An 18,054-nucleotide genomic window follows, 5' to 3' on the forward strand; every position below is an offset into this window, starting at 1 on the left:
AATACTGACATTCAATGATGCATTTTAAAATTGTAGCACATGAACCTATAGAGCTACAGGAATCTTTTTGAAGAAGAATGGAAAGGCCTCAATATTCCAAAGTCTGAACAATAGAACCTAAGCATCTTAAATGATATGACATAATGTACATAAAAGTCACCTATAAACTATAAAACTCTATTAAAATGCCAAATCAGATAGCATATCCCATTGACTACACAATGCAAGATTCACTTTCCATTTATGTGTATTTACAGTAAGTAAAACTAAAAAAAATTGTTTCAAATAACCCATTCCAAGGAACATACCCGAAGAGAGAATCATTATTTACTTGTCTGATGTATATATGGTATACTTATACCATGCCATTGCCTTTCCGCAATAGTACCATTTAGTACAAACAGAGAAATAATTTGTTTAGCTGTATAATCAGGAGAGGCTGCACACAATAAAAGAAAGCATTCTGGTTTTTAAATGAATAAAAATTGATTGTGTCCCTATAAAAACTAAATTGGCAGAGTGTTAACTGCATTTCACATAAACATCTGCAGCGGACTGCGCCTCTCCGCTGTGCTGTAATGCAATATAGGACACTTAGGAATAAATGCATCCTCCAGATGAGTTCAGAGAGATTTTCTAAAAGCGCCTGATGAGATTGTAAAAATCGGATTAGTCAGAACTGCTAATGACACTTAAAACAAAGAGAAATCTTTAAACAAAATTATTTTGCACTTCTTCTCTCTTGATAAATTATATGCAAATCAGTGTTGATTGAAAAATGTTTGCCTGGAAGGTAAATTCACACTAATAAAGGAAAGGTCATCCTGCTTCAAGCACAGTATCTCTCATTAGGGGGACTTTAAAATGAATCATGTTATTTCCTTTTTGTAAACTATTTCAATAAACAGTATGATGATGTTAGAGACATTTATATTTCATCTTTACTGCATTCCTGGGTATTATAATTCTAAGTAGGACATGCATGCTTTTATATTATTCTTAGTTCCAGGTGTGTGTGTATATCTACATATATATATATATATCTCCATCTTGTTTATATATTATATATCTTTTATAGATATACATAGTTTGCCTACATATAATTATCTGTATAAAAGTATATGTATATATTAAGCCACTAAATTTTTCATTTTTTGTCCATTAGTTTGAAGAAAAGCTGTTATTTAAGTCAGAATTTCTTTTATTTTTCAACAGTTTCATTCTTGGCACAATTTTTTAAAAATTCATTCATGGCAGATTCAAGTAATCATTTTCATTATTTATCTCGTCTGCTGAAAAATCAATGTACTGTGTTAGAAAGAGCAGAGTTCAAATTCTAGCTTTTCCTGATGCCCTCTTTATAACCAGGAACCCAAAGATCAGCCTCTATGCCTCAGTTTTGTCCATCTCTAAAATGTGTCAGGTCACACATAGCTCTTAAGTTTTCTATGGGATTAAATAATGTCATATGCATTATTTGACATGTACACAGCTTAATATTATATAGGCATTTCATGTGGTATATTATTATTATTACTTTTTAAGAGAAATTTAACGTTAAGGTAAATCATGCTCTAAAATAGAGATGCTGAGCATATTTAGAAGACTGAAACAAATTAAACTATTCCAGTTTAACAAAAGCCCAACAAATTTTATTTGCAAGTTAGTGAAAAATGAAGTAAAATTATATATACACCACCTAGTCCACAGGGCTAGAAAATGAAAATTGAATGACTGTTGACAAACAGTACCAGATGATCTGAAGAGACTACATATTGAAAAAAAAATGACATAGGAGTTCTATACCAAGAGACAAGCAGTTGGAAAAACAACTTTTGATAGATAATAAAACCAAGAGGAATATGACATTCAATTTGAGAATCAAAGTATTAAAGAATGATTACTTGGGGATATTTAAAATTTGTGACACATTAAAAATATTTAGATCAGGGATCTGAAAGGATCTTGACAAAATATCTATTCTGAATGGGTCATGCATGAAGAGTTCCAGAAACCACTGAAAACTACTTTGGATACTCAAGGGTATCAAGAAGTGACCTCCCAAATCTCCACGGACTTATACGTCCTAGATGAATTCCTTACCATCTTGTTAATTCTCACCCAAAAACAATAAACAAAAATAGAACAAAATTGCCTTTAATTTATATTTTCTTTCCCAAGAATAACAAGAGAAATTTGCAATTACTCTGGTGTGCTAAGAATGGCCTTTGGAAGACAAGAAAACAAATACATTGAATACAGAATGATAACCAACTAACTTGATCACAATCAAATGGTCTTCAGTGAATTAATTAATGTATATAATATATTTATATATAATAAATAACCTAGATAAATAATGAAGTAAATAAATTCAAACACCTACTACCCTATACATAACATTGTGCTGGACACTGAAGAATGCCACAAGTTACAATTCTTGTCCCTAAGGATCATACGATTTCATAGAAGAATTACAGATACTTTAAATATTTAATAAGATTACACTGAGTGGCACAGGCAGAAACTGCTGTCAGGGTTGACCAGTGCAGACGAAATGATAGGTGATGCCTTCATGAAGCATGTGAGGGTTACAGTGATGCCTGAAATGTGGAGAGTGTGAGCAGATGGAGAGAAAGGAAGGAGCTTCCAAGTGGAGGGCCCCGGAGAAGCCGGAGTAACTATGGCACATACAAGAACACGACTGAGACAGGCAATGCCACTGTGAAAAGCTCCAGGCAGACAGAGAAGATCAGGAGAAAGATCTCTAGCTGCTGCTTAGATGGCAAGTTGGCAAACCTTACAGGTGCCAGATCTGTGTACGGAGGTTTGGAGAATGTCTTTGTGGATCTGACAGGTCACAGCAGTTCATAGATCTGGTATCTGGGAGAAAAATCCTGAGATAAGAATTGGCCAGAGCAGGCAGCAAGTGAAACTCAAGTAGTCAGGTTATACCAGAACTTGAGCAGCCAGGCTACCTACCATCAGGTAGCAAGGAGCAAACCAAGCAGGGACCCAAATATGAGGTCAGAGATTTTGATATGGGGGGCCCTATTCAGTCATTGAACCACCTAGGCCAGTAAAGGCCCAGATGATTGTGTAAAGCTGAATCTCAGAAATGTTAAAACCTTTTTTCCTGCTTACAAGATGAAGTGGCACCAAAGCTGGGACTAGAACCCAAAATGCTTGACCACCTAGCCATAACTCTTACTCAGTGCCATCTATCAAGTTCCCTGATCCATTGTAATTTGCTGCTTGACTCATTGAGTTTGTTTGGTTTCCAGTGAATGGGAAGGATTGTAATCAAGTAGTTCCCCAGTCACTATAAGTTGGAGGTGGGGGTAAAGGGGGTATGGAAAGAAACTTAGGAGCTGCAGTTCTAACCTGGGGTTTGACAGTTATGTACAGGTTGGGATGTTGTGCAACCAGCTGGTGTCCCAGGAAGCACCCTAAGAACTGTTAAATGTCTGAGCATGATTATGGGACCTGTACTTTAGGGTAGATTCATATTTTCTAATTAATTTATTCAATAAACACTCATTGGGCTCCTCCATAATTTCCGCCATTCATGGCATTATTTGGCTTACCATTCATTCTGGTGTTAGTGGCATGGAAGTAGAGTTGTAAAGCTTAATGGTCTGGGTCAATCCTTCTCCTAATGATATTAACTCAGTTGCAAGACTGCTCAGTCATTCATTCCACAAACATTCACCAAGCACCTACAGGTACTAAAGGAAGTATGGTAAGTAGAGTTGTGCTTAATCAGCAGTCAGACTCTCAGCTCTTCTACTCAACTAGCTGTGGGACTTAGCTCTGATAATGAACACACACAGACTACAGGGTAATTATGAGCAATAAATGTGTTCAGACACTTAAAACACCTAGACTGCGGCCTGGCATATATTAAATGCTCAATAGGTGTTAGCTATTAACTAACACCTATTAACTAAAAATAATAATTATTTTTAAAGACTAGATAAGCCAAAGCAAAGATGACTTCTAGAGGTAGAGATACTTGTGTGGGACTTTGACGTGCTAGTGGACATTTTCTATTAAGGAGAAACAGAAGAAAGTCATCTGAGGCAAATGAAAATAGCCTATGAAAATAATGGAGGTGTGACGCAACACAATTCGGACTGCTCGCTCTGGCTGGAGTCAGAAGATTTGGACGCAGAAGCCAAATCACAAAAGGCCCTATGTGCTAAGCTAACGAGTTTGAGTTTTATATTTAAAGCTATGGACAGCCATTGGCAGGTTTTGTGATAGGGGCATGACATGAGCAGTTTTGTGCTTTAGAAAGATCATTCTGGCAGTAGTGATGGAAAAATCACTTGGAAGCTCTTTGAACAACATGGGCAGGGCTGGTCAAAATAAAGACAAGAGGTGCAATCAAGAGGAGGTTAGGAGGAAGTCTTTATATGACTTAACTAATTAGACATGGGAAATGGGTGAGAGAGTACAGGATGACAAAGCTCTAAGACTTGGGCAGCTATGTCAGGATGGCCCATTTTTTGAGATGGGGAAGACCAAACATGCAAAACATTCAGGGATGGAAGTGCTGAGTTCAGGTTCAGAACTACTGGGATCTAAAATGTGGAATATCCAGTGGGTATAAGGTGTCCAGTGGGCATCTGGATATGAACTTGGAGCCCATACGTCAAGTTCCCATTGGAAATATCTACCTGTGTGTCATTAGAGATACAAATTTTTGAATTGTGGGGTTTTAACTTGCAGCTAACAATGGTAAAACAGACAGATAAAGTTGCCCAAGAAGAGAAAGACACTGAGAGAGTGATAGAAAGAAAGAAGAACTAAGTCGATGCGGTGAAAAATCTTATTAAGATACCTAAAGGTAGAGAGAGAAAAGTAAGGATATCCCCCTATGGACACACATATGCTTAAGAAGAAATCCACCTAAATCTGTATGTGGGCCATTTTACAGAGCAAATTGTATTGATTATGAAAGTCAAACTTTTTCTGGCATTCATCAAAACCACTGATAAGCACAAAAATAGACCCAAGTATATGTGCACAAAGGAATGAAAAGAAACAAAGGAAATCCCAAGATTTAGGGATTGAATGATTTGAGAAATTGTAACGTAATAGTCATAAACAGGCGATTTCATAAGACATGAACACTGTACATATGCAAACAGAATGACTAATACAGATACACCTATAATCTGCTTTTGAGTCACTTACATAAATAAGACAATTAAAACCACCCCAGTTGACCAGCATGATGGCTGAAGCCTGTAATCCCAGCTACTCAGGAGGCTGAGGTGGGAGAATTGCTTGAGTCCAGGAGTTTGAGGCTGCAGTGAGCTGTGAGCACACCACTGCACTCCAGCCTGAGTGACAGAGTGAAACTCCATCTCAAAAAATCACCAGACAAACAAACCAAAAAAACTCACCCCAACCCCAATCAGACTGGAAGTCTAATTTCTATCTGTCTCCCATAGAAATAAAACTGAAATACCAAATGAGCATTACCAAGACTAATGCTAGAATAGCCCTACTGAAGCTTTCAAGCAACATAGTATGGTATATAAAAATAAAGAATATTGGTTCATAAATTGGACATTTCTTGATTCAAAACCCAGTTTCTCTACTTGTTAACTATGGGATGATGGACAAGTAAATGCATTTGTTCATGTCCCTGTTTTTAAATATTTAATGAGGTATAATAATATAGCTTTTATGGATTTAATATTTGTGATTTTCTCAAAATTTGTACATTATAACTTTAATCTCCAGTGCAATGGTATTTAGAAGTGGGGTCTTTGGGAGATAATTAGATTATGTCATGAGGTCAGGGCCCTCATTACGGAATTAATTCACTTATAAAAAAGAAAAAGAGACATGAGATATCTCTCTTTCTGAGAACACACACCTAGGAAAGGCCATGGGAGGATACAGTGAGAAGACAGCTATCTACAAGCACAGAAGCAGGTCCTCCCAGACACCAATCTGCCTGCACCGTGATCTTGAACTTGCCAGCTTCCAGAACTGTCAGAAATAAATTTCTGCTGTTTAAGCCACCTATTTTATGGTATTTTGTTATAATAGTCTAAGAAGACTAAGATAATATCCCACTTATAAGTTGTGAATGAGGACAAAGTTAGATAAACTAATAGTTAATAGTTATTTAGTTCTTAGTATAAGTAAGGCAATGCACTAAACTCTTCACCCATAACATCTCTTTTAATTCTTCCAATAGCTCTCTGAGGACTGGACTGAACAATTAATCAATGGGTCCTGTGGGAAATGGATCTTTTCTTTTCAAGACATTTGAATCTGGGGGCAAGTGAACTGCTTCTTAGAAAACAAGATTCCTAGATAATGGAATCTTATTTTCTTGTTTGTATTTGCTGTCATAACATTTATGCATGTGCCCTTCTCCAAGTTGAACTAGAAAGTATCTCAGCCTGTAACTCAGAAATCCATAAGCTGTAGGCAGTTTCTGATTCTGCTTCTTTATCTCAGGATGACTATAATATAATGTGGATCAATTAACAGACAGTTGTATTGATTCTGAAAGTCAAACTTTTTCTGGCATCCATCAAAACTTCTGAATTTGCAGATTCTCAATTTATGTTCTATTGAGCATGAACTTAGGTATTATGGCAGGTACTTTGCTATGGGTTTCATATGCATTAACTCAATTCGTCTTTATAATACCACTATGTGTTGATGTTACTACCATAACGATTTACAAACAAGCAAACTGAGATACTTGAGCTTACTTGACCAAAATCACAGAGTTAATACACACAGTGGGAACATGTGTCCCCTATTTATCATGTCCTGGTCAATACTGAAGTCATAACATTTTATCTCTGATATACTTTTCTTTATGTGTATTACAGGTCACTTTTTATTTCCCCATGATTTACACTCACAACAAAATGAGAACTATTACAGGGGACTGTATTACATACTCTCAACTAATGAGAATTAATACACCATACAGCAAACATTATCAACAAACTGGCTATCAACAAGACTATTTTAGAAGCACTACTTATAGCAGAATCTGCAACACACACAGAAAAAACAACAGAAGAATGTCATGGCTAGGTATTAAAATACAAGTTCGAGTAAATGGTCCAGGACAGAAAGATGATGATGAATAACCCACTGCCTCTCCACCCCAATATCCCAATATTATGTGGAGTGGGATGATTGGTCAACAGTTCTACAATGTCTAGCTGGAAAAAAATCTATGGCAGAGACAGATTAGGATTTCAGAGATTTGAAGAAAATGGATTTTTTTGGCGGGGTGGGGGGATAGAGTCTTGCTCTGTTGCCCAGGCTGGAGCGCAGTGGCACAATCTTGGCTCACTGCAACCTCTGTCTCCCAGATTCAAGCAATTATTGTGCCTTAGCCACTTGGGTAAAGCATGTGCCATCACGCCTGGCTAATTTTTGTATTTTCAGTAGAGACAGGGTTTCGCTATGTTGGCCAGGATGGTCTTGAACCCCTGGCCTCAGGTGATCCACCCTCCTTGGCCTCCCAAAGTGCTGGGATTACAGGCAGAATTATTTTTAATACCTAATCTGCATCTGCAAGAGGACAGTGCTATAATGACTATACACAGGCCTCTACAACACTGATTCAAAGAAAACTCACATTTCCAAGAATAATTCTCTCACACCCACTCCCCATATTACATTGGCCTTGCATATTTAGTGTTTGCCCTGACATGCCACTGAATGATATTACTGTAAGCCCAGCTGGGTCCACCCTTAAAGCCTCCAACTTCTGAGACCCTTGGTAGAAGATATCTTAACATGTAATTTAAGTTTTGCCCTTATGCAAAACAGAATTTTAAATAACATTAGGAAAGCTAAAGTGTTAGTGAGCAAGCAGACAGCTTTCTAAAGCATTTCTACAAATACCAATGAACTTAACTATTTGTTTTCTCTAGAAAGGCCAGACACATAATAATTTGAGGTCAAAATCTTCTGTGATCTGGATTCCTGAATATGTGACACCACTGTTTCCTATAAAGATCTACCGACTGAGTGAATGGTTGGTTTGCCACAGCCATTTGTTCCTAAGAAGAAGTATAAATCATATTTGTGTTTATTTACCCACCTATGCACAGATAAACTCTATCCAATTAATTTACTGCAACTTAGGTGACCAGTGTACATAAAATGAGTTCTTCTCAAAGCCAGAAAACAAGACCCAATATTCCTTTCTAACAAAGCAAAAGTGGTTCATGACCAGGATAAGTCAGAATTGAATCTTAACATGAGTAAAAGTGGGCACTCACTCTTCTAAAGAAAGACATGTGGGGACACAGATATAGAAAAGACAGCAACAAGAAGATTCATTCTAGGGCTTTCAGAAAGTGGAACCACAAATGAAGTTACTGTTTGGCAGGAACAGAACACTAGACAATAGACTGAAAGGGGGCAGAGATGGTGACCTAGAAAGGTTTTAAGTGGATAGATTTTGGCACTAAAAATGTAGCAGACAGTATTGAGGATTTAGTCAACTAAGTCAAATTAAGACGTAAGGACAGGAGATGCTGCCACTCAGGGCTCATCTTAGGTTGGAATGATTTGGTACCAGGATGAGAGGAGCACTAACTTGGTACCAAGTGACTGAGCATCCGTATGTACTTCTTGCATACAGCAGGTATCTGATATAGCACCAAGCCTACACTGAGGGGTTAGAATTAGCCAGAATTTTATATCTGAACTTATAAACATATAAAGGGACCACACTCCTAACCACTGAAGTTGGATTTGAACTGTCTACACCATCGACCAGATTTCACTTCGTGGGAGGTAGTGATATTAAAACTATCTTTAGAAAAATATTCCTCAAGATGGCCATTACCAACCTATTTGTGGAAACTATGCAGTTTTAAATGAAATCCTAAAATGTAATATTTTTTTTCCAACAGCTAGAGATGTTAATTCAAACCATGTGTGAAATCGGAGAGAAGTGGAACTCAAATCAGACCCTATCAAAAAACTCTCTGAGTTTTCACAAGATAATTTGCCCAATTTTTTTACATTGCCACTAGTAGAATACCTTTTGTATTGCTTTGTGTTATGTTATTTTATTTTATTTTTTAGTGTGTATGTGTGCGTTGAGAAATTTTGAATCTGCTTCTAGAGTTTGGCTGAGTTCAGCTGTTAAAAATTTACCTTCATCATCCATCCTCATTCTTTTTAAAACTCCCATTCCATATTACCTCTTTTACTACTATTACTATACTGAATGAGTTTTGCTAGCAAAGAGATTGGATTTTATACTTTCACTAGTGATTTAATAGAAGTTGAAATTGGTAGCTGAAATGGAGACTTTAGAGTAACAGATAATCAAAGACTAACTATCCAATAATTATTTTATTATTTTGAATAAAAACTATCGGTTAAGTAAAATGCAAAAGTAGACTTACCTTTAGTGTATCCTGAAGACAAAATAACATTTTTGTCTGGCTTGATACCTAGTGACAGTAAGAAGGTAAGCAATAGGAACTGATTTTTTAAAAGTAATGTTATTAATATTATTTAGGATCTCACTTTCTATATGTGTATTTCATATTGGGACTTTGATTTGTGTTGTCTTCACAAATCATTCCAAACTTTTTTGTCTTGTTTTGTTTTTTGAGACTGAGTCTCACTCTGTCGCCCAGGCTGGAGTGTGCAGTGGCACCATCTTGGCTCACTGCAAGCTCCGCCTCCCGGGTTCACTCATTCTCCTGCCTCAGCCTACTGAGTAGCTGGGACTACAGGCACCCACCACCACACCCACCTCGGCCTCCCAAAGTGTTGGGATTACAGGTGTGAGCCACCACACCTGGCTCATTCTAAACTTTTCATAAATTAACAAAGGTATGAGTTATACAGGCCTTTGTCTTACATCGTAACCTCCTTTCTACTCTTATTTTGCTCACTTCTTCTCTAGAATAATAAACTAGCAGACTACAGTTGATTGAAACAAATAGGCCTGAACTATGCCAGTTTCAGACATAAGGACTTGGTAAATATATATATTTTTAAAACATTTGGCTTTATTTATGAAAAGCCTTCAGAACTGTATGAAACATTTAAATACATATTTTGCAATATTATTTATTGAACATTCACATGCCCTCAAGTTCAAATTATTTTTAAAACACCATTGATATGCTTTGGTTGTGTTCCCGCCCAAATCTCATCTTGAATTATAATCTCCATAATCCCCAGGTGTTGAGGGCGGGTCCTGGTAGGAGGTAATTGTATCATTGGGGTGATGTTCTCATGATACAATTACCCCATGATGTTCTCATGATAGTGAGTGAGTGCTCATGAGACCTGATGGTTTTATGAGTTTGACAGTTCCGCCTTCACACGCTCATTATCTCCTGCTGTGAAGAAGGTGACTGCTTCCCCTTCTGCCCTGTAAGTTTCCTGAGGCCCCCCAAGCCATGCAGAACTGTGAGTCAATTAAATCTCCTCTGTGTGAGTCAATTAAATCTCCTCTGTTTAAAATTACCCAGTCCTGGGTAGTATCTTTATAGCAGTGTGAAAATGGACTATTACAACCATAATATCCGTTACCTCAAGAAATTCCACTATTGAAGCATATGATGATAAAATTTTGCTTTGTATTTCTTGTTGAGTTGCAAATTTCAATAAGAAGACAAGTGAACAGCAATTCACACTTGGCATAAATGTTAAAAATCATCTTTTGAATTATTGCAACAGCTGCTATTTTCAGGATTGGTAGTTATTTCTGGTTGCACCTCTGCAACTCAGATCTGCCTAATGTCTTTGGCCATTAGGTTCAGAGTGAACCACTGCAGTTATGATTGATCTTAGCATTACTGTCTATTTGTCTGAGACTTTCAGAAGTTGAAAGCAATGCTAAAATATTTCACATTATAATTTACTAGGTCTTTATAAAATGCTCCTGCCCATATTACTTGTGGCTTATCTTTAAGTAGCAGCTTAGTTATCCTGCAATCTCAATTAACAGGCACTGAGCAACCACTATATGTCCAGCAAAACTAAAAAAATGCCAAGTAGCTCCTACATTGCTTTGAAGTTAGCAGAACTGTCATGCTCTGAAATCTCATTATTGATAATCTATATATATAATTAGTGATGGGCCCAACTTTTATGCTTCCTCCATCAAAAAAGACGATAACTCTCTTTATCTTTTATCACTCACCCCAGACCTTCCTCCTCTTTGGGGTCTTCAGCTTTCTCAACTTTTAATCAATCCAAATACATCTTGCCTTAGACTTCTACTAAATGGCTACCTATCACCATTCCTAATCTATTTTTTTTAGTCTGAAATATAGGCATTGGTAAAGTCTGCAAAAGCCAGAACTACCTCTTCAAAAGCCTTCTCCACGTATGCTCCAGGAATCTCAGACATCTAATCTTTTCATTAGTGCTACTTACTTCACAATGACTGACATTACCACACAGTAGAACAGCATTTATTCTCAACCATCCCTAGTTGTTTGCACCTCTAAACTTTTCAGATTGATGTTTTGTGCAGTTCATATTTATTTTAAAATTTCTATCTAATTATATTGATTTAAGTTTTGATAATTCATTGCCACTGAATGCTAATACAGGCATATTTCAGAAATAGTGAAAATTTGATTCCAGATCACAGCAATAAAACTGAATATTGCAATAAAGCAAGTCACACAAAATTTTTTGTTTCCCAATGCATATAAAAGTTAACACTGTAGTCTATTAAGTTTGTAAAAGCATTATGTCTAATAATACAATGTACACACCTCAATTAAAAATACTTTATTTCTAAAAAGTGCAAATAACTATCTGATCATTCAGCAAGTCTTTTGGTTGTGAAAAGTCTTGCCCCAGTGTTGATGGCTACTGACTGATCAGGATGGAAGTTGCTGAAGGTTGGGATGGCTGTGGCAATTCCTTAAAATAAGACAACAATAAAGTTTGCCACATCAATTGACTCTTCCTTTCCAAAAGATTTCTCTGTAGCATGGAATGCAAAGCTGTTTAAGAAAATGTGGCACATATACACCATGGAATACTATGCAGCCATAAAAAATGATGAGTTCATGTCCTTTGTAGGGACATGGATGAAACTGGAAACCATCATTCTCAGTAAACTATCGCAAGAACAAAAAACCAAACACCGCATATTCTCACTCATAGGTGGGAATTGAACAATGAGATCACATGGACACAGGAAGGGGAATATCACACTCTGGGGACTGTGGTGGGGAGGGGGGAGGGGGGAGGGATAACATTGGGAGATATACCTAATGCTAGATGACGAGTTAGTGGGTGCAGCGCACCAGCATGGCACATGTATACATATGTAACTAACCTGCACAATGCGCACATGTACCCTAAAACTTAAAGTATAATAAAAACAAAAAAAAGAGCTTTTTTTTTTTTTTTTTTTTTTTTAGGTAACGGAGTCTCGCTCCATTGCCCAGGCTGCAGTGCGGTGGCATGATCTCGGCTCACTGCAACCTACGCCTTCCAGGTTCAAACTATTCTCCTGCCTCAGCCTCCCGAGTAGCTGGTACTACAGGCGCATGCCACCATGCCTGGCTAATTTTTTGTATTTAAGAGCCTTTCATGCACAATAGGACTTCTCGCAAAATTAAAGACAATCTTCTCAAACCTGCCTCTGTTTTCTCAACTAAGCTGATGTAATATTCTAAATACTTTGCTGTCATTTCAATAATGTTCATGGCATCTTCAATAAGAGTGGATTCCCTCTCAAGAAACCACTTTCTTGGCTCATCCATAAGAAGCAACTCCTCATCTGTTCAAATTTTATCGTAAGATTGTAGCAATTCAGTCACATCTTGAGGATCCACTCTAATTCTATTTCTCTTCCTATTTCCACCACATTCACAGTTACTTCCTCCCCTGAAGTCTTGAACTCCTCCAACTTACCCATGGAGGGCTGGAATCAGCTTTTCCCAAACTCCTGTTAATGTTTATATTTTGATCTCCTAGGAATCACAAATGTTCTTAATGGCATCTAGAACAGTGACTGCTGTCCAGATGGTTTTCAGTGTACTTTGCCTAGATGCATCAGAGGAATCATTATCTATGGCAGCTATAGCTTTGTGAAAAATAGTTTTTAAAAAATTTTCCAGGCTATTTAATCAAGTTACTTACAACGTTCACATTCCTGAGTATACTCCATTGAGGTGACATCATTTGTTTTGGAATTTTTCTACATTCCACTTAAAAAGTGTTTCCTAAGAAACTGAACTTTTCTGTCAAATGCATATGATCAAATAGGAGAGCTGGGTTCATAAAATGGATTCATTGCAAACTTTATGTGTAAATGCTAAACATCAGTAAAGTAGTTCTTTATTCCATCTTCTTGCCTTATGTCATGAAACATAATAAAAAAATTTATGTGCCCTGGAATTACGAATACCGACAGAAAACACTTGTTGCACTTGTCCACAGTTTTCAAGTACGTGTTTTTCGACAGCCACATGTTATCTATGAGGTTGCAAACAGCATGAGCTATGGGTAATGACGGTTGTCTTTGGATTCTACTTTCCCAGCTGGGAAAAAACTCCATTTCAAAAACTGGATTATCATGGTGGCCAATAATTACAAAGTGGAAGCTTCCAGACATTGTCTTCAATATATGGCTCCTGCAGTGAGACAACATTGTAACAAAGTCAGTTCCCACAACTGAGACTCACACTTGGTGTATTCAGCCAATAACAAGACTTGAAAGTTGAAATTACTCCTTGATCCACGGGCTGCAGAATGGAAGCTGTGTTGGCAGGCATGAAAACAACAGTAATCTCCTTGTACATCTCCACCAGAGCTCTTGAGTGACTGGGAGCATTTCAATGAACAGTAATTTTTGTTTTAGAAAAAGGGAATCTTGTTTCCCGAGTAGTAGGTCTCAACACTGGGCTTAAAATATTTAAAAAACCATAGCATGGACAGATGTTTTATCATCTAGGCTTTATTGTTCCATTTATAGACAGCACGGGCAGTGCAGATTTAGCATCATCCTTGAGAGCCCTGAGATTTTCAGAATGGGAAATGAACAATGGATTCAACTTAAATTCACTGGCTGCATCAGCCCCTAACCAGAGAGTCAGCCTGACCTTTGAAGCTTTGAAACCAGGCATTGACTTCTCTTTAGCTGTGAAAGTCCTGGATGGCATCTTCTTCCACAAGAAGACTTTTGTTTATATTGAAACTCTGTTGTTTAGTGTAGGCACCTTCATCAATGATCTTAGCTAGATCTTCTGGAAACTTGCTGCAGAAGTTCTGGAAACTTACTGCATCTTCTGCTGAGCGCTTGCTTCACCCTACACTTTTATGTTAACCTCAGGAACCAATGTCTGTTAGCTTCAAACTTTTCTTCTACAGTTTCCTCACCTCTGCCAGTCTTCAGATAATTGAAGAGAGTTAGGGCCTTGTTCTACAGTAGACTTTGGCTTAAGGGAATGTTGTAGCTAGTTTGATTTTCTACCCAGACCACTACAACTCTCTCCATATCAGCAATAGGCTGTTTTGTTTTCTTATCATTCATGTGTTCACTGAAGTAACACTTGTAATTTACTTCAAGGACTTTTCTTTTGGATTAACAACTTGGCTAACCATTTGGCACAAGAGGCCTACTTTTGGCCTGTCTTAGTTTTCAACATGCTTTCCTCATTAAGCTAAATCATTCCTAGCTTTTGACTAAAAGTGAAAGGCTTGTGGCTCTCCTTTCAGTTGAACACTTAGAGGCCATTGTAGGGTTATTAACTGACCTAATTTGAATATTGTTGTGTCTCAGGGAATAGGGAGGCCTGAGGAAAGCAAGGAAGATGGGAGAGCGGGTGGTAAGTGGAGTAGTCAGAACACATACATTTATCAATTAAGTTCATTGTCTTATATGGGCATGGTTTGTGGTGCCCCAGAACCTTTACAATCAGAGATCAAAAATTACAGATTATCATAACAGATACAACAATGATGAAAATGATTGAAATATCAGAAGAATTAACAAAATGTGACACTGAAACACAAAGGGAGCATGTGCTGTTGGGAAAATGGCACCAATAGACTAGCTTGAGGCAGGCTTGCCACAAACCTTCTATTCATAAAAACTGTACTATCTGCAAAGCACAATAAAGCAGGTGCAATAAAATGAGGTATTCCTGTATATAAAAACGGAACAAGAAAGAGGCCCAAATATTACCTTAACAGGATAGAGACTGCAATCTGTGGATACTGGAATTAGCCAAAATTATAACCATAAATGCATGGGCTAAAATGGAATTACACTTCTATAATGCTTTTAATTTCCGTAAAATGACTTCCCAAGTAAGCAAAGATTATGAACTACTAAAAACATGCAAAAGAAGAAATGCAAACAGCTAGTAAACAGGAATAAACATTCATTCACATTAATTATCAGAGAAATGCACACTACGATACTATTATCACCCATTAAATTGTGAAGGATTTAGATCATATTTTGAATGTTGTGAGGGTACAGTGTAATTATACATATTTTTATTCAATGCTGATGGGAATATAAACTGGTAGATTGTCCTGGAAAATGATTTGGCACTATGTATGAAAAGGCTTTCAAAGGGCACATGATTTTGGACTTAGTAACCACACTTCTGGAATAATTCCTAATGTACACATGTTCATCATCACAGCAATAAGTATAGAAAAACAAATATGGAACAAACAAAATATATAAACAGTAGAAGAATATTTGTTAAAAATTTTCTGTGAATGGATTAAATATTATACTGTCAATTAAAATTATATCTTCAGAAACTAATTATTGGAGAAAATATCATACAGTAAATAAAGAATAAGAGCAGAATATGAAACTATCTATGATATGAGACAAATTTGTAAATTATACATGTACACACACAAAGCCAGAAAGAAATATATGAAATATATGAAATACCAATCTGGTCATGGGTTTATAGGGAATTATTTTTGTTTTTTCAAATTTTCTTATTTATTATCCTCATAATCAACATTCTTCTTTAAAACTATTTTTACATATCTTTACCTTTACCAGAGAAGGTCATAATTATGTGGTTCCTCTTCTGAAAACCTATCTGTTGGTGAAATGAACATATCTTCATTAATTACCTTTTCTGATTTATGAAATTTTTAGTCTTCCAATATCAAGTCACAAGAGATCATTTCAAGAATTAGCATATGCAGGTGTGGTTCCAAGATGGCCAACTAGGAACAGCTCCAGTCTACAGCTCCCAGTGTGAGTGACGCAGAAGACGGGTGATTTCTGCATTTCCAACTGAGGTATCAGGTTCATCTCACTGGGGCTCCTCAGACAGTGGGTGCAGGACAGTGGGTGCAGCCCACCAAGCTTGAGCAAAAGCAGGGTGAGGCATCGCCTCACCTGGGAAGTGCAAGGGGTCAGGGAATTCCCTTTCCTAGCCAAGGGAAGCTGTGACTGACGGCACCTGGAAAATCAGGTCACTCCCACCCTAATACTGCACTTCTCCAATGGCCTTAGCAAATGGCACACCAGGAGATTATATCCCATGCATCGCTTGGAGGGTCCCACACCCACAGAGCCTCACTCATTGCTAGCACAGCAGTCTGAGATCCAACTGCAAGACAGCAGCAAGGCTGGGGAAGGGGCGCCCGCCATTGCTGAGGCTTGAGTAGGTAAACAAAGTGGCCGAGAAGCTTGAACTGGGTGGAGTCCACCACAGCTCAAGGAGGCCTGCCTGCCTCTGTAGACTCCACCTCTGGGGGCAGGGCATAGCTGGACAAAAGGCAGCAGAAACCTCTGCAGACTTAAATGTCGCTGTCTAATAGCTTTGAAGAGAGCACTGGTTCTCCCAGCACGGAGTTTGAGATCTGAGAATGGACAGACTGCCTCCTCAAGTGGGTCCCTGACTCCCAAGTACCATAACTGGGAGGCACCACCCAGTAGGGGCAGACTGACACCTCACACGACTGGGTAGCCCTCTGAGATGAAGCTTCCAGAGTAACGATCAGGCAGCAACAGTTGATGTTCATCAATATTCACTGTTCTGCAGCCTCTACTGCTGATACCCAGGCAAACAGGGTCTGGAGTGGACCTCCAGCAAACGCCAATAGACCTGCAGCTGAGGGTCCTGAATGTTAGAAGGAAAACTAACAAACAGAAAGGACATCCACACCAAAACCCAATTTGCATGTCACCATCATCAAAGACCAAAGGTAGATAAAACCACAAAGATGGGGAAAAAACAGAGCAGAAAAGCTGAAAATTCTAAAAATCAGAGTGCCTCTCCCCTTCCAAAGGAACGCAGCTCCTTGCCAGCAATGGAACAAAGCTGGATGGAGAATGACTTTGACAAGTTGAGAGAAGAAGGCTTCAGACAATGAAACTTCTCTGAGCTAAAGGAGGAAGTACAAACCCATCACAAAGAAGCTAAAAACCTTGAAAAAAGATTAGGTGAATGGCTAACTAGAATAACCAGTGTAGAGAAGTCCTTAAATGACCTGATGGAGCTGAAAACCATGGCACAAGAACTACGTGACGAATGCACAAGCTTCAGTAGCTGATTCCATCAACTGGAAGTTAGGGTATCAGTGATTGAAGATCAAATGAATGAAATGAAGTGAGAAGAGAACTTTACAGAAAAAAGAGTAAAAAGAAATGAACAAAGCCTCCAAGAAATATGGGACTATGTGAAAACACCAACTCTACGTCTGATTGGTGAACCTGATAGTGACGGGGAGAATGGAACCAAGTTGGAAAACACTCTGCAGGATATTATCCAGGAGAACTTCCCCAACCTAGCAAGGCAGGCCAACATTCAAATTCAGGAAATACAGAGAACGCCACAAAGATACTCCTTGAGAAGAGCAACTCCAAGACACAAAATTGTCAGATTCATCAAAGTTGAAAGGAAGGAAAAAATGTTAAGGGCAGGCAAAAAGAAAGGTTGGGTTACCCAAAAAGGGAAGCCCATCAGACTAACAGCTGATCTCTCGGCAGAAACTCTACAAGCCAGAAGAGAATGAGGGCCAATATTCAACATTCTTAAACAAAAGAATTTTCTACCCAGAATT

At 37.9% G+C, this 18,054-nt stretch overlaps 1 protein-coding gene and 1 pseudogene across 13 annotated transcripts in view; both read right to left on the reverse strand.

The window, feature by feature from the left end:
- Positions 1-18,054, reverse strand: part of EYA1 (EYA transcriptional coactivator and phosphatase 1) — a 460,645-nt gene that overhangs the window by 235,727 nt on the left and 206,864 nt on the right. The gene's annotated exons all lie outside the window — the stretch shown is intronic.
- Positions 12,449-15,653, reverse strand: LOC107976334 (trafficking protein particle complex subunit 2-like; annotated as a pseudogene).

The sequence above is a fragment of the Pan troglodytes genome, chromosome 7 (genome assembly GCF_028858775.2).
Source record: "Pan troglodytes isolate AG18354 chromosome 7, NHGRI_mPanTro3-v2.0_pri, whole genome shotgun sequence".
Lineage (NCBI taxonomy): Eukaryota > Metazoa > Chordata > Mammalia > Primates > Hominidae > Pan > Pan troglodytes.